We start from the raw sequence: 18521 nt of genomic DNA, 5'->3' as shown, positions 1-18521 counted from the left end.
ACAAACGCAGATACTTAAACCCAATTATTGGACTGAAGTTGGGGACTCCTATGGTTGAATTAGAGGAAGGATTGAAGAAGCTGAAGGGGAGGGCCAGCCCATAAGAAGACCAGATCCCAGGGAGCTCCCAGAGACTGAGCCACCAACCAGGAGCATACAGGGGCTGGTCCAAGGCCTGTTACATATACAGCAGAGGTCTACCCAGTCTGGCCTCAGTGGGAGATGTGCTTACTCCTTGAGACTTGAGGCCCCAGGAAAGGGGGAGGCCTGGTAGTTGGGGGGAAGCACCCTTTTGGAGGCAAGGGGGAGAAAGAATGAGATGAGAAACTGGGAGGGAGGACTGGGAGGAGGAGAGACAAAGACTAGAATGTAAGTAAATAAGATAATAAAAAAATAATTAAAGCCCAAACATGCAGAAATATATATTTTAAAATTGGTCCTTCTACTCCTATCTTAACAATTATTTTTCAGTGTACTAAAGACTACAGTGTTGTCTTAGTCAACTTTCCCTATACTCATAAACACACATACACACACACACACACACACACACACACACACACACACACATATTCAGGTGCACAGGTACCACAGGTGAGCACCTCTTTATCCTCCAGTTTTGTTTTCCCTAGTGGGATCATATTACACAGATTACTCTACTAATTGCTGTTTCAATGGCTACATACTACTCCCAGCACAGATGTATTTTTTTATTTATCTAACTATTACCCTAGCAACAGACCTCCATGTTGCTTGCAATGATGTTTGCATATGACTTCAGTAGTGTGCTATTTCTTAGTAGGTAACTAAAACTAAGCTTAATTGTCATGAATACCTTATATTTCAGGAGAATTTAATGGATTTTTTTAACTGAACAATTTGCAGAAATACAAATTTGATCCAACATGTGTTTGTAATATGTGGACATGCCTGTTTCCTTCCTTGTGTGTAACTTGGTAACAGGGTTCTCACCCACTCACTCTTTCTAATGGAATATTGGCAGGTTGATATCTGGAGACAGTATCCTGATTTAGATACAACACTGAATCAACTTTTCAAGAGTTTCTTGGACATTCACATGTCTTCTGTATAACTGGTCAAATTGACTGTTGATTTCTCTTTAGGGTACTCAGATCATTTTTGTTGGCTAATAATTCCATTACCCATCTCCTACAATATGTGTTACATTTTCTCTCATCCAAGCTTTGGACATTTATTTAGAGGCTCTTCTAACATCAAGAAGATGTCTGATTTACATGGTCAACATTTAGATCTGATCGTCTGTAGAAAAAGCACACAAGGCAGTGGTCCAGTTATTTCTAATTTATTTTCTGAAATAATGCAATGTTTTATTCCTCTAGGTGAGGCACTCAGATTTTCCTTGAATTGGTTTTTGACTCCTAATAGATAGCTCTGTTTAGTTTGGGGTGCTTAAATAAGCCCAAAGAGTTCCAAAAATACAAATCCACATCGTGCTGTTTCCAGTTTCTGCAACTCTAACAGACTCGCACATGTGTTCCCTCCCATCTGGGAAATTAGAAAAGAGGCTCTTGTACCATGTTCTTAGAAGCTAGCATTACAGATGATTATTCTAACCACTAATGGCAGCATGTGGAAAACAGGGGGTGGTTAAAACCTAGTAAGGGACATTTTAAAATGTACAAGTATACATTTTCAGGGCTTTCTATCTGCGCCATTTGAAACTGCCACAGGCTAAAATAGGAGGAAAAGACGCTAAATCTGCTAAAGCTACAGACAGTTGCCTTCTTGCTCTCCAAAACTGTGTTAGGTGCTCACATGTACACAGAGAGGTAAGAATAGCTGTGGGGTTCCGCTGAGACCCAACAGTGATTCTAGCTCAGCCTTGACTTGAACAGAAAAGGGTTCCTGATGTTTAAGATGACTATTCACGATAGACAAGTTCTTGAGAGTATGGACACTTTTGCATTCCTATTATGGAGCATACCACATATAGTGAATTGGTTGAAAAAACAGAAACTATTAATACAGGGATAACTGAACAAAGAAATGAGTGAGATTAACCACACTGCACTGGCGTTTCTAATTTGGAAACTTCTCAAGTTTCAGGTACACTGGATAAAGTTGATAAAACTAAACAGAAAGTATCTTCAACTAGGAAGATCTTCAGTGTTCATCTCTTGAGTAACATAAACTATAATTACTTATATTTTAATAAAAAAAAACCTCATATTTGAAAAATGGTACTAGGCAAGGCTACATCTCATTTTGTTTTAGGTCATGCATGATTATTCTTGATTGGGGCTCTTTGTAAATACCAAAAGACTGTAGAAAAAAAATGACAATTAACCCCAGAAATGAAAGTAAATACAAGTATAATTTATTGTTATGTGGCTCTCCTTTGATATGCTATTGTTTTAAGACAGAAGCCATTAAACAAGTCCCTATATGTTGAGAACATTAGTGTCAATATAGGTACAAACTACCAATTAACTAATTGCTGACAGACATTAGCTGAACCAAAATATTATTAACTATGATCACATGGGAGGTCTATTAAAAAAAACCACTGTATTTGTCAATTCATAAGAGCTTACAACAAATCTATAAGCTTTATGGGCTAGACTAGTCTGTGGGCATAAGAGACTATAATAAAGCTATTTATTATATAGTATGTCAAAACTCTGGTTTGCCCCATCTGAGTTATATTTGAAGTGCTACTAACCTAGACTTGAGACTGACCATGATTCCTAAGGTGACCATAAAGTGAGGCCCGAATATTATTTATACAAAACTTTGAGTTTTTGACAAGATAAATAAAACTAAACATTTCTAAAATGCATCTTACTCAGAGATGTCCTGACAGTTTGCATGTCAGATGCTCCAGTGTTCACTGCAGATTCAGAGCCTCAGATTACATTATTCACAGTTTTCTTAAACTAGGTTTTTTTTCCAGGTAAGGGAGATTAAGATTCACTTATAAACAAATAAATTACATCAGATGTTACACATGTTGCAGAGAAACTTCAAAGCAAAGTAAGGGGATGAGGAAAAGAGAAAAGAAGTTTAATAATGGTGGTTGACAATGGTCTTATGGAAAATTAGGAAGAAATTGTATGTCAACATAAGGGACCCTGATCAAAATCTGACTTTGGGATCTTCTGACATCAAGGATGACAGTAAATATGGTATGAATATGATTTAATATAAGCAGAAGGAATATATTTTTCAATTTTTTATTAGATATTTTCTTTATTTACAATTCAAATGCTATCCTAAAAGTCCCTTATACCTTCCCCCACCCTGCTCTCCAACCCACCTACTCCTGCTTTCTGGCCCTGACATTCCCCTGTACTGGGGCATATAAGACCAAGGACCTCTCCTCCCAGTGATGGCTGACTAGGCCATCTTCTGCTACATATGCAGCTAGACACATGAGCTCAGGGGGTACTGGTTAGTTCATACCCTCCCCCCACATAGTGCATACTATGTGGGGGAAGGGTTATATTCTAAAGAGGCTATGAATTTCTTGAGGAGTAAGTGGAAACCTGTGTTAGTGAACACTCATCACTAAACAGAGCATCTGACAGGAACTGCATAGTAGATGAAAGATTTACTTTGGTTTATGGATTCTGAGCTTTCAGGCTATGGTTATATGGCTCTGTGTTTCTGAGTCTGTAATGTTCATCATAGTGAGGGGCTGTTCATTTCATGATGGGTGGGCAGAAGGGAGGGAGAGATAGACACAGGCACAAGGGGCCAAGTTTAGCCTTCAAAGACACATTCCCAGTAATCTACTTTCTCCTGCTAGGCGATATGTCCTACAGTTTCTAGAAGCTACCAGAGTAGGTAGGTAAGCAAGTAGTCAATATATGAAGCCTTTGGGAGTAACTTCTCATATGCAAACTATAGCAAGGGTTATGTCTTCCATCTTTTCTTCTCTACTAATAATTTACTAAGTATTATTAGTCAATTGTCATTTTCATTAGTGATTTAACAGCTTATAAGATAGGCCTTACTATTCTCACTTGGAGAAGAAACTGAGGCTCAAACAAATTAAATGGTGAACAGGAATTTTGAAGTGAAGTTTGTTGATTCAGAATGTGGCCTGAGAAATGGTGTCACAGAGAACATCGGTAGTGATGTTCAAAGAAGGGCATACACAACCTGGACATGCATGCGAGGGAAAGGTAGCAAAGAGTCTCTATGCATTTGTTGTTCCCACTTAGTGTCTAAACCCTGTATGCTCCCCCAAAAACCCACAAGTACCCACATCTCATTCCCTTGTTACCCAGAGTTGGTATTCAGTGAGTATTCAAAACAGATAGAAATATGCATGCATTATGTGTTTACTACTTATATTTGGAAACTAGCGAGTAAGAAATTAAGTCATGACAATATAAATACCAAAGGCTGCAGAAGCTACACTGCCAAATAAAATGCATTCATTTGACCTTCATACAGGGAAAGAAAATGGCTTCTCCAACGACACTCGTAAGGATCACCAAGTTCTAACAGCAGAACATGGGCCTTTCTTCACTAATATACGGTTAGGCACATTCTGCTCAGTGAAAATGCGAAGTGCTGCTTGTCAGCTCAGAGTGGTAACTCATGCTCCTAAAACAGCCAACACTTGGAGAATGCCCTGTTGCCACCCGCCTGTGCCTTCCAATTGTACAGACCAAGTTCATTACTCCCAGAAGTCAAGACCCAGTATGGGTTCAAGCTTTACAAGTGGTGAAACTTAACTCTTGTGCTGAACAAAGGCCTCTGCACAGCTTTCCTTCGTGCAGGCATCTGCTTGTGAAGTTGTACTTTCCCTCAGTATGTTGGCTATAGTTGCTGTTTAGATGCTAAACCAAAACACATGTTCAAAAGTTATTCAAATAAACTTTAGGGCAGGGGCATCCTGGCTCTTTTAAAATAATGATGATAATGATTTTCTTGGTCAATTACTGTCCCCTCAGTAATTACACACACCCTTAGCACTTCCCACTCTCCATGGGCAGGGAAGATATATGCTAACAGCTGTGCTGTGCATCCCTTATTTATGAGACAGGGTGAGAGGAGACTGTGCCACACCTCAGGCTCTCACTAGCAGCAAAAGGTGTTTCTTGCTTCTGCCAACTTTTCTACTCATCAAAGTGTGTTGAGAAAAAAATGTGGAACACAGGCTTTTCCCAATTCTCCAATATGTCTACTCTTAATGGATCTGACAAGAACCTCTGGCCTTGCTTACAAATTACACTAACCTGCATTCGAAGAAATCTCTGAATTGTAGTTTGATGCGGGTCTACCAACACAAACCTTGAACCTGAGGTCCATCCAAGGATTGAATTAAACAAGTGAACATGATACAAACCTTTATTTAGGCCTAAACAGAAAAGATGTGAACACATTATCTTGCCTCTAAACCTTAAAGGAAAGAAGGGGGTTTTTGTTGTTGTTGTTGTTTTTCTTTTCTTAAATCATTTATCCGGTGCTCTGTGACAGACAGACATGAACTTAAGAGTAAGTTCATGTAGTGGTCCTGTGGCATGCTTGTCTCGCCCTCCCTTCTCCTGACAGATGCCACTCTCCTGGTTGCCACTCCCAAGCCCAATCCTTCTCCTGCCCCATAGCTCACTATCTTCTTAAGGCTTGGGAACATCTAAAGCAATGCTGGTCCTTTCTTCAAGATTTGTAACTGAGTATAGACCAGCCACTCTGAAGAAGTAGAAGGCAGCAGCGGCAGCAGCACACACGAACAAGGCCAGGCTGCAATGAAGAAGGATGCCAGCTCACTCAGAGAACTGGAGAAGCGAGAGTCTGGTCTTGGCAATGTTTGCTCCTTTATTCCCTTGGCTGCATCCAGCTGTGTCCCTTCTCTTGCTGTGGTTTGGCTATCCATTCTGCTCCTGGCTCCAGAAAGCTAATAAATTGCCCTGGATGCCTAAGTTGTTTTGAAGTGGTTTTCTTTGCTTATAACCCATATTAAAAAAAATTATTGAACTGACTGATATAGATGATTCCATGGCAAATTTACAGGAGTGCTCAAAAGACAAAAAAGCTTATCTCTGGGTCACTGGAATATTTATTACATGCTATGAAATGCTGGGTCCTTAATCAGAGGCTCACAGGCTCTGATGTGAAGATGTGCTACCTGCTCCACACACATCAGGAGAGCTTTCCCATGCTCTCCTGTAGCAGAAGCTGGCTCTGCCTCTGCATTTGCTGCCTCCGTCTTGATGCACTTGAACAGAACCCTAACCCATCCTGGGTCTCAGAACAACTTTGTGTTCTGTGTTCTTCCTCACAAAAAGAACGAAATAGCATGAAGTATTTATGCTAAGTGGAATGTTCAAAGCAATATGCTTTTGAATACATGAAATGTTTTACAAGTCTGTCCTGCAACTTGAGAACTGCCCAAATATGGTGAACTTTTAGCTATAGAAAAAAAAAAAAAAACTGCCAAGAGATTACATGTTTTTGTTTTTTTTCCATATGACATGCCAAATGTGGGTATTATGGGAAGCAACGGGCTTGCAGGGCTTTTGCAAATGAATGTGAAAGTGACAAGTACAGAGTCCTTCAGAGAGCGTGTGCCTTCAGAGAGCCCTTCAGAGAACGCGTGCACAACACAGGGGCTTCCGCTTCCCTCACTCTTTCAAGAGTTGGACTGTTTAACTTCCTCTACCAGACCATTCTTCCTGATAGTACAACTATATCCTCCTCCCCTCCCCTCCTGCCCCCTCCCCTCTCCTCTCCTCTCCTCCCCTCCCCTTCCCTTCCCTCTCCTCTCTTCTCCTAAGTTCTGATGTTTAAAGTTTGTTCTCAGGCTATTTGGGCATAAAGACAGGAAGGGAAAGACCCTAGAAGTGAAAATACTCCGTTACACCCAGCGGGTCGCACGGCTTGGACTGTCCTGGTGCCCACAGCAATCAGGCAACACTTATTACCAAGTTGTTTCAGTGTTAGTGTACCTAGCACTCCACCTTTTTTTTTGGGGGGGGGGCTTTTTGTAACAATTTTTTATTAGCAATTTTCTTCATTTACATCTCAAATGCTATTCCGAAAGTCCCCTATACCCTCCCCCCCCCCGCCTTGCTCCCCAACCCACCCACTCCCACTTCCTGGCCCTGGCATTCCCCTGTACTGGGGCATATAATCTTTGCGAGACCAAGGGCCTCTCCTCCCATTGATGGCCGACTAGGCCATCTTCTGCTACATATGCAGCTAGAGACATGAGCTCAGGGGGTACTGGTTAGTTCATATTGCTGTTCCTCCTATAGCGTTGCAGATCCCTTCAGCTTCTTGGGTACTTTCTCTAGCTCCTCCTTTGGAGGCCCTGTATTCCATCCAATAGATGACTGTGAGCATCCTCTTCTGTGTTTACCAGGCATTGGCATAGACTCACAAGAGAGAGCTAGCTAAGTCAGGGTCCTGTCAGAAAAATCTTGCTGGCATATGCAATAGTGTCTGCGTTTGGTGGCTGATTATGGGATGGATCCCCAGGTGGGGCAGTCTCTGGATGGTCCTTCCTTTCTTCCTTCTCAGCTCCAAACTTTGTCTCTGTAATTCCTTCCATGGGTATTTTGCTCCCCATTCTAAGGAGGGATGAAGTATCCACACTTTGGTCTTCCTTCTTCTTGAGTTTCATGTGTTTTGCAAATTGTATCTTTAGTATTCTGTTTCTGAGCTAATATCCACTTATCAGTGAGTGCATATCATGTGAGTTCTTTTGTGATTAGGTTACCTCACTCAGGATAATATCCTCCAGATCCATCCATTTGCCTAGGAATTTCATAAATTCATTGTTTTTAATAGCTGAGTAGTACTCCAAGGCAAAAGACACCGTCAATAAGACAAAAAGACCACCAACAGATTGGGAAAGCATTTTTACCAATCTTAAATCCGATAGGGGACTAATATCCAATATATACAAAGAACTCAAGAAGCTGGACTCCAGAAAATCAAATAACCCCATTAAAAATGGGGCACAGAGCTAAACAAAGAAATCTCAACCCCATGGCTGAGAGCACCTGAAAAAAAAAATGTTCAACATCCTTAATCATCAAGGAAATGCAAATCAAAACAACCCTGAGATCCCACCTCACACCAGTCAGAATGGCTAAGATCAAAAATTCAGGTGACAGCAGATGCTGGCAAGGATATGGAAAAAAGAACACTCCTCCATTGTTGGTGGGATTGCAAGCTTGTACAACCACTCTGGAAATCAGTCTGGTGGTTCCTCAGAAAATTGGACATAGTACTACCAGAGGATCCAGCAATACCTCTCCTGGGCAAATACCCAGAAGATATTCTACTTAATAAGAACACATGCTCTACTATGTTCATAGCAGCCTTATTTACAATAGTTAGAAGCTGGGAAGAACCCAGATGCCCCTCAACAGAGGAATGGATATAGAAAATGTACTACATTTGCACTACACCTTTATTAGCGTGAGACCAACACAAGCCACAGGTGCAAAACAAAACAAAACAAGACAACAATGAAGCCAACTAGAAACTCCCCCTTTGTAATAACCACTGATTTCTTGATATTATTTATAGACTTTAGGTAAAGGACAGTCTGGAACTCTGGGGAGAAAGAGGAGGTGAATGGGAAGTGTAAGCCACATAGCTCTGGAACTGGCTACAAGGAAAGGTCCTCAGTAGAAATGGTTCTGAGAAGCAGGCCGTACTATGCCTTTCTCTAGCCAAACAAACAAACAAACAAACAAATCTCCTCTTGTCTACAGTGACCTGGCATTCAAGCTCCATTGAGCCACTGAGCTGTTGTTGTAAGCTAATTCTTCACTACCCCTAACTACAGCAGGCCCCCATACCCCATACTGTCACTCTATCAGAGCTCTGCTTTGCCCTTCCCCACTCTAAGTCTTCTGCTGGGCCAAGTGTTTGAAGGCCACTTCTCCCTAGCCCCCCCCCCCCATCTCTGCAAAAGTACCTTTCCTCCACACCAGGCCAGCTCTTTGCAGGCTAGGTTTATATTCTTGTCTTGTAAAGTTATTTATATTTGTGCTCCTGACATTTCCTTGATTGGTTTCCTTAAGAACAGTGACTGTGTTTTGTTCAATCTTGTATTTCTACTGCCTAGTATGGTTTGCTCCATAAAAATAGACACCCAGTAGTATTCGATGGAAAATGTCTGAATGACTACGTATACTTGCCCACAAACAACTAAACCAAACATGGACTTCACAAGCCGACTTCTCTACTGAAGTCAGCAGAGAAGGATGTTAATCATTAACTTGGCTTTCCAACATAAATCAATTGGAATATTTGATCTGAGTTTGGATTATCCCTCAGAATAAGGAGAAACAGGTGTATACACGACTGAATATGCAAACCTCACAGCACACAAAGGCAAGGGCAATAATTTTTGCCATTTTTAATTTAACCTGTCTTCTTAAAGCTAACAAACTTCTTTTTTTTTATTAGATATTTCCTTTATATACATTTCAAATGCTAGCCCGAAAGTTCCCTATACCCTCCCCCGGCCCTGCTTCCCTACCCTGCTCCCTTACCCACCCACTCCCACTTCTTGGCCCTGGCGTTCCTCTGTACTGGGGCATATAACGTTTGCAAGACCAAGGGGCCTCTCTTCCCAATGATGGCCAACTAGGCCATCTTCTGCTACATATGCAGCTAGAGACACGAGCTCTGGGGGTACTGGTTAGTTCATATTGATGTTCCACCTATAGGGTTGCAGACCCCTTCAGCTCCTTGGGTGCTTTCTCTAGTTTCTCCATTGGGGACCCTGTGTTCCATCTTATAGCTGACTGTGAGCATCCACTTCTGTATTTGTCAGGCACTGGCATAGCCTCATACGAGACAGCTGTAACTGGGTCCCTTCAGCAAAATCTTGCTGGCATATGCATATGCAATAGTGTCTGAGTTTGATGGCTGATTATGGGATGGATCCCTGGGTGGGATAGTCTCTGGATAGTCCATCCTTTCATCTTAGCTCCAAACTTTGTCTCTGTAACTCCTTTCATGGACAACAAAGTCCCTATTCTAAGGAGGAATGAAGTATCCACCCATTGGTCTTCCCTCTTCTTGATTTTCTTGTACTAACAAACTTCTAAACAACATTCTATGCGGTTTCCTATGGCTTTCGTATGGCTTTGCTCATCTATGACTTGACTTGTTTGTGACACACTGTCAAATAATGAAGACCCCCACCCCAGAAATGGAAATATTCAGTGAGAGAGAGAGAGAGAGAGAGAGAGAGAGAGAACATGAAATGAGAAAAGTATTCTTTGCTTTCAGTGAGAGTCCTTACAAAGACAGGACAACATAAGTGGACAAAGGCCTACGAAAAGGTTGAAGAACTCACTCAGTCTCTGCGAATACAGAGTCACCTCCTTAGGCTCTTTCTTGTCCAACCCTCACTCTATTATGCCTTTTTTTTTCCTTGAGAGAGATAATGCAAACAGAAGAGTAATGTGTATTCCAAGAAAAGCTTCAAAAGTGGTTTAAAAACCAAAAATAAACAAAGAAACAAAACCATTGAGCAGAGATCTGGCTTTCCCAGCCTGAGGGAAGTTATAAGCACTAACTGCTTTCATACCTCTTTCGATTTCAGGATTTCAATTCCAAACATCTAGAGACAGAGGAACAGCCCAGAAACAAGAAATAAGGGTGTGATGTAACTTTTGTGAACAGCATAGGTATTGAAACCCATATGGATAGATGGTGAAGCGTGGAGCCATGCTATTCAAACTAAGCACCAGCTAGGACATTTGATGCACATTAAAGTCTCAGAAGCACTGGCTAAGACAACTAGCAACTAAAGAAAAGAAAACAGAGGCAAACATAATACAAGGAACTGAAGAGTAACAGGGTGAGCCCTGTGACTTAAGAGAAAAAGCAGGAAGGAGATCACACTGGGCTAGGAGGCTGCATAAAATGAAGACTATGTAAAGTTTAGGAATTGTAAATAAGTATATAGACAACTAAAGAAAAACTGATAAATCAGACTTTATGAAAAAAATCAGGATTAGCAGTAAAACGGCAGGTGAGAGAAAACATCTGAGATATATATATGCATGCACATGTCTCATGTGTGTATGTGTGTGTATGTATGCATGTATGTATGTGTCTTATCGTGTAACTCTGGCTGGCTTTGAACTCACTATGTAGACCAGGCTGATACTGAACTCACAGAGATCTGCTTGCTTCTATCTCCCCAGTGCTGGGACTAAAGATATGTACAACCACACCATCTACACCATATTTTTATCACAAGTTAATATCCAGAACACATACAGAACCCCTGAAACTCAACAAGACAATAAACAATCTGATGTTAAAATGTGCAAAGAATTTGAGTAGACTTTTACCCAAATAAGATGAACAAATGGCCAGTGAGCTCATGAGAAGTTGTTAGTAACCCAAAACACAGTGGGTGCCATCAAACACCCATGAGGACAACTTCTGTATTTAAAAGCAACGGCCCAGAAAATACCAAATACTGGTGAGGATGTGGAGAGACTGGACACCTTCCTTGCTGTTGATGGGAGTTCACTAAAGACAAACTTAGAAAATATGAAGGTAAGAACAGCCTTAGAGGCTGCACCCTATACTCTATGGAGAACTAGAGTCTGCACCTCTCTTGAGTTTGCTCAGAGCAGCCCAGGGCAACAATGGACAGGCTTCCTGGACCTGGCCACCACTTCACCTCGAGCTATTATTATTCTGTTTTATATTAAAAAGAAAAGGCTTGTAACCATTGATTCCAACACCCACAGATTCACAGACACTAAGATAAAGAAAGTGGATTATGCTATGTACAGAGCGAGTGAGTCACAGGGCAGAAACCCAAATCCAGTGTTGCTGACTCCTGCTGCAATGCTTTTCCTCTGCATGATTCTCCTAGTCCAAATTTGCTTTGAAAACTCTTTGTCACGTACTGAGGACCGTGTGAATCAGAAAGGAAATGCAAGGTCCAAAAGAGGAAGAACAGAGCAAAAATGTCCCTGCAGTGAATTATGGAGAGTAGAAATATTCATATGAGGAAAGACTATGATATTAATAGCTCTGTAATGAACCACTATAAATGTTGGACTTAGCAGAGATCTTGAGTAGGTGGATTTGCTAGAACTTTACTAATTATAGAAATGCTGATGCCAGATTTAGAAGTATAAATTGAGTTAGGAGTTCTCATTGGCCTGGATTACTAAAGAATGTTCCTCTCATTTCTAAGCTAATAGGGGCTTGAGATAGATCAATTGATGAACATTTGCAGCTTTGTGCTTATAAAGAAATTCTGAAGAGAAATTGTGACATTTCACGATGCATAACTGATGATAAAAGTAGCAAAGCATTCTTTCAAGTCATAATTCTCCAGGGAAGTTATTAACAGCTTAACGTTTCTAATTCACGCCAGAGTGTGGATTCAAGTTTCTGAGTGAACAAAAGTTTTTACTAAGTAGATATCAAAGAATGAAATTAGGCCAGCAGAAGAGGGGAAGCCCTTATTTGGGTTTCTTGACTCTGTTATTTAATCACATATGGGTAAGGACACAAGAAAATATGCATAGCAATCCAGCTCTCAAAAACTACTAAGAAATGAAACGTGTTAAAATGATAGCAACAGCAACAAACAAGGACAAAAGCAACTTCCCCAAACCTCACCAGAACATCCCAGGCTTTCCCCCATGGAGAGACAGACACACTGCCACAAGCAGGAAGCAAACAAGTAAATGAATGCTAGGTGATCCTGTTGCAGTGAGTATGTGCTTAAATGGAAGGGCAAGGCAGGGATGCTAGCAAAGGGTTGAAGCTGGGGGCTTCAGGAGGCATCAAGGAGGAAGTGATGCAGTGTTGCATGGAGTCAAAAAGGGTAGGAGATTAGAAAGACAGATGCTGAGGCACATACAGGCACAATACTATTCAGGAAGGCTGAAGCACCGGATATTGGGGGAAACTGAAAGAGATGAAGCTGAACAAGTTTAAGAACTAGATCATAAATAACCTTGATGCATCTCAGTTAAGAAACTGGGTTTTTTTTTTTTTTTCAGGGTGATGAGAAAGGAATGACAGAGTAGATACTGATATTAATGGAGTACTTATTGAATCTGGAGACCTTCAGAAACCTGAATACCTTCAGAAGGTTGGAGTGAGGACAGCATGACTGACCTGAGGTGAAGAGGGAGCACTACAGTGGTGCAGAGCATCGAGGACTACACAGAAGGGCATTCTGGCTTCTTTGGTCAACTTAACACAAATTATAGTCACCTAGGAAGAGGAACCTCAACTGAGTAATTGCCTAGATCAGATTGGCCTTGGAGTGTCTGTGGGACTTTTAAACTCATTAATTCAATTAGTTAGTTAGTTAGTTAGTTTTATAACATCCTAACTGTAGGTTCCCCTCCTTCCTCTCTTCCTTTTCTCAGTTCCTTCCCCAACCCACTTCTCCTCTTCCTTTTCTCTTCAGAAAAAGGCAGGCCTCCTTCAACCAGCCCGCTCTATGACTAGGCACCTCCTCTCCTATTAAGGCTAGATGAGGCAACCAGTAGGAGGAAAGAGCTCCTGAAGGTAGAAAGAGTCAGAGACAGCCCCTGCTTCCACTGCTGGGCTTTTACATTTTATTTTATTTTATTTTATTATTTTTGATATATGGTTGATGTAGGAAGATGCATCCTAAGGTGGCCATTCCTATAGCCTGAACAGATGGTCCCGGACTGTCTAAGGGAAGCTGGACAAGCCAATAAGAAGCATCCTTCCATAGTCTGTTTCAGTTCCCATGGTCAGGTTCCTGCTTTGAGTTTCTGCTTTGGCTTCCTTTGATGACAAGCTGTAACGTTTCAGATGAAATAAACTGTTTACACTCCAAGCTATTTGATCACAGCAACAGAGGTAAATCTGAATAAAGGGTAATTTGGTCCATGTCAGACTTCAAGCATAATGGGGAACATACTCACTCATGGGGGGAGGCAGAAGAAGCAACAATGCAAGACAGGTTCCATATCAACGGATATATAATTAAAATAAATAATACCTACATGTTTTATTATAGTAACACACTAAGATAATGAGAATCATATTTAATGCATTCAGAGGAAAAGAGAAACTGTGCCCCTGCACTGAACTGAAATTAGAAGCATCAGTTATGTACGTGTCTGTTAATACAGACAAAGACAGAATACAAAAGAACTTAGCACAAAATATACACAAATCAAAAGGTGAAGTAACTTTGTAGTGAAAACACGATAGACAGCACACTCATCAGCTTTCTACTGCTGTGAGAAAACAACAGGAGGGAGGCGGCATGAAGGAAGTTTAGTCTGGACCATGGACCAGCATTTCTAGACTGGGATTGCTTGAGCCAAGGCAACATAATCAGCATTTTCAGGAACATGTGATGAAAAAGATCTGTTTATCCCATGATGGTGGGGGAGAGGCAGAAAGAGAGGAGGGGAGAGAGAGTAGCAGAAGGAAGATGAGGAAGAGGAACTGGGGTCCCAATAATCCTGCCTCCTACATTCTGAGAGTACTGTGGGTTGGGGACCAAGCCTTTGCATGTGGGCCATTGAGGGATGCTTAAGATCCAAATTATGGTAGACAGAATCTCAAACAAGCGATGAGCACAACCTCAGCCAAGTGGCTATAGAAAGGATATGTCACCTGAGAGGAGGCGAAAGGGAAGTACAGCTCATTTCTGTGATGTCCTGTCATGAAATCCAGTCATGATAGAATATCAGACAGACCCAAAGCTTCACACACACACACACACACACACACACACACACACACACACACACACAGTTAAATGTTGTGAATGCCAAAGGAAAACTAAAGTTCTATTACAGGCTGAAGAAACACATAGCTGAAGATATCACACAATGTCAACATGAATTATTCTGCTATCAAGAACTCACTAGGTGACTTGGTGAAATTTGAATGGATCTTAAAACTGGATGGTAGTAATGAACCAATGTTAACTTCCTGAACTGCATATACAATTACTGGGAGGCTCTCACTTGTAAGAAGTATGTATCAAAGCATAAGGAGCTTGTGTCCATCATGACAAACACTTATTTTCAAATGGCCAAAGAACAGACATGCTGTAATATCTATATTTTGTAGTAAATTAGATATAGCTTTAACTTTAAAAAATTAAAAAAATATATAAATGCACCAGGAAAACAGAAAAGATCATACATTTTGAAAACAGAAACTCAGGGACAGGCATTGTGGCACATGCCTAAACTTCCAGCATTCAGATGGCTGAGGCAGGAAGACAGTGAATGGGCCAGCTGTGACATCTAACAGGACTTTATCTTTAAAAAACCAAACCAAGCAAACAAAAACACAGAAATACATTAACAAATGTACAGAATGTTTATATTCAATTGCATACCAAGACTTGTGTACATATATGGGCTTAATAATTCTCTCAAATATTGCTGTTTTTCTCTAATCGGAATCTTATCAAGTTTTATCACAGCAATCTACCAGGGTAGACAGCTTTTCTCCGATCACAGAGTTAAGGTTTCATATCTAAAATAGCCAAATCTGTACTAGCAATGCTTCTCTTGGGAGTTGCCTCATACGGCTCATTTCTATCTGGGTGCTATGCATCATGATGAGACATAATCCCCAACAAGCCATCAAGATAGATACAATTATCACCTGCTTTGTGCAGGCCTAGACATTTCTCAAAGATACTACACAAAATGCCTGGAGCCTCCAACTCTGTATTAGCAGGGAGGGCACCTGGAGACAATTCTACCCTCAGGACTCTGGCCCATGCTTTCCCATCACAATCTAGGGCTTTACTGGGTACGAGACATCACATTGCTCACTGAGACAGAGACAAATATGAGTGAAACGAGTTCTCAGAGAACAAACTGTTTCAGTCTTTTCTTTCTAGTGTGTGGTCTTCTCTCTCAGCATGACTCTCTAGACATTGGGTAACCTAGGTCAGCGCTTCTCTATTGTTTATTCTCTCACTGGAGAAAAACCCCTTGTACTGGCTAGTTTTGTGTCAACTCGACACAAGCTGGAGTTATCACAGAGAAAGGAGCTTCAGTTGAGGAAATGCCTCCATGAGATCCAACTGTAAGGCATTTTCTCAATTAGTGATCAAGGGGGAAAGGCCCCTTGTGGGTGGGACCATCTCTGGGCTGGTAGTCTTGATTTTAAAGAGAGCAGGCTGAGCAAGCCAGTAAAGAACATCCCTCCATGGCCTCTGCATCAGCTCCTGCTTTCTGACCTGCTTGAGTTCCAATCCTGACTTCCTTGGTGATGAACAGCAGTATGGAAGTGTAAGCCCAATAAACCCTGACCTCCCCAACTTGCTTCTTGGTCATGATGCTTTGTCCAGGAATAGAAACCCTGACTAAGACACCCCTGAAGCCTGAAGCTCTACAAATGTGTCTTAGAATGCAAAGGTGAAAAAGGCTTTCTTAATGTACTGGGCTCGATGAGTTTATGAAGTCTGTGACCTATGACCTGTCTGATCAGCTAAATATGCAAAGAACAACCCACACAAGAGGAGCATGGTGCTAAATATAGCTACTTAAAAATGATCTGGTATTAGCTAAGACGAAGATCGCCGGGCAGTGGTGGGGATCCCAGACCTTGGGAGGCAGAGGCAGGTGGATTTCTGAGTTCAAGGCCAGCCTGGTCTACAAAGTGAGTTCCAGGGCAGCCACTGCTACACAGAGGAACCCTGTCTTGAAAAGCCAAAAAAAAAAAAAAAAAAAAAAAAAAAACCAAAAAAAGAAAAGATCATGCTAGGAAATATTAGGAGCTCCAGAATGGTGGTGACCTTCTGACCCTCAGGTTTCACTTGGGCAAATCTCCTAGGAAGCTCTCAGAAATCACAGCCAGGTCCTGCTATGGGCCTGGAGAAGCAACGAGGCTTTGAATGTGTCTATCTGTGAAGACGCTAACACTCTTCCCATCTACGTGATGATGTGAAACCCAGATGCCAGACAAGAGCAGAGGGAGAGGAATGGAACGGCACCTCACTGAATCAGCAATTCCTCAATCACACTCATAATACAGAACAGGACACATTTAGCATTCCTTCCATAATTCTTATTTGTCCATTAAAAACACTGGCTGTAAAATCTTCCTGAACTTTTGAGAAGTATACATATAGTGGGTAAACTTTCACAAAAAAGCCATAATCTAAAATGAGAGACATGATATAAGAACTACAGAATTACTTTCAAGGTTCTATTGGGGGAAAGAATATCCCCAAAACAAATTAAAAACTGCAGTTTGTACATAGTACATGGAAATAAGAACAACTTGATTATTCAAATTAATACTAGTTATTCATATTAACTTAATTCAGGAATAATATTAGTGCAGGAAGTTACAGGAAAACACAGTGGGGTATGCTTCTTGCTGTTAGTACTAGGTCAGAGAGGCCAGTGGCTTTGGTTTACCTCCAATGGTCTCTCACAAAAAACACCACCAACTGACTATGTCTATTCCTGGAACCGCTCTGACCTCCCTTGTGTTTCATCCTCTCACACAGAGTTATGCGCCAGGAACAGTGGTAATATGTGAACCAAGTTCAAAGATCCCAAAGTGGAAGACGCTGCTTTCCTGCATCCTACCTACTGTAACTGAAAACTGGGAAATTACTGGAATTGAGGACTTACTATGAGTCAGATGGCTGATAGCCTTTCCAACCAAAACATCTGCTGCACGAAGGCACAACTGCTACAATCCATTTCCTCTTGAACCTGGAGGGGGACCAACTTACTTAGCCCTGCTCTTAAAGACACAGGAACTTTGAGTGAGAAATAGGATAAAGGGGATCTTAACATAACCTTCCAACTTTTATTACTTTCTGAAATGCTATTCAAAATTCATGAAAATATGAGAGCTAGTGGACATATAAAAACAACCAAGTCGGTTCAGAGGCATATTCAGTGGCTTATCACATCATAAGCATGTGCTCCGGGACAGCAGGGTCACTGCTTCCTCGGTGTGTGAGAAGGGGTAGCCATCAGCGGGAAAGTGTGCACAACCAGAAAAGCTGCAATATCTGCCAGTCTTCTGATAACTACTTACTGGATGTTTCCAAGTGTCAGGAACTGTTCTAGGGACAAGAAGAAAACAAGCCAGGCAAGGGTCTGCCTCTGAGAGTTTGCCTTTTCAACTGAGAATCAAAAAGCATGAGCAAGAAACCATAAGCAAGAAACAAGTCACTGTCTTATTTCTGATGACTTATTTGCAACAACGGGCACCAAGATTCCCCCCAGCAATTACAAAGTAATGTGATAGTTTGTTGTTGTTTTTTTTTTTTTTCAAGACTGTACCTTTACTTAGAAGTTTAATCTGGTGCAGTTTTAAAAGAGGAAGGGAGTGGGAGATAGAGACGAAGGGGTAAGAGAATGGTGGTGGTAGGTGGCGGTTCCATGGGTCCTTCCCCTGAGGGAAAGGAAATCTGGAACTGCTCAGACAGGTTTGGGGTCCATTGCCTTAGGACACTTAACCCTGAACACTTAAAATCTTAGCCATCAGTGACAAGTATTGAGTTTCACATAAATGTTTCTATATATTTCATTTAT

At 41.3% G+C, this 18521-nt stretch overlaps 1 protein-coding gene across 6 annotated transcripts in view; it reads right to left on the bottom strand.

Moving 5' to 3' along the window:
* Babam2 (BRISC and BRCA1 A complex member 2) overlaps nucleotides 1–18521 on the bottom strand; it is a 386973-nt gene that overhangs the window by 190583 nt on the left and 177869 nt on the right. The gene's annotated exons all lie outside the window — the stretch shown is intronic.

Source organism: Mus musculus, chromosome 5, assembly GCF_000001635.26.
Source record: "Mus musculus strain C57BL/6J chromosome 5, GRCm38.p6 C57BL/6J".
In the NCBI taxonomy this organism is placed as follows: domain Eukaryota; kingdom Metazoa; phylum Chordata; class Mammalia; order Rodentia; family Muridae; genus Mus; species Mus musculus.
The sequence above is the reverse complement of the archived record's forward strand: the minus strand, read 5'-3'. Positions and strand labels throughout refer to the sequence as shown.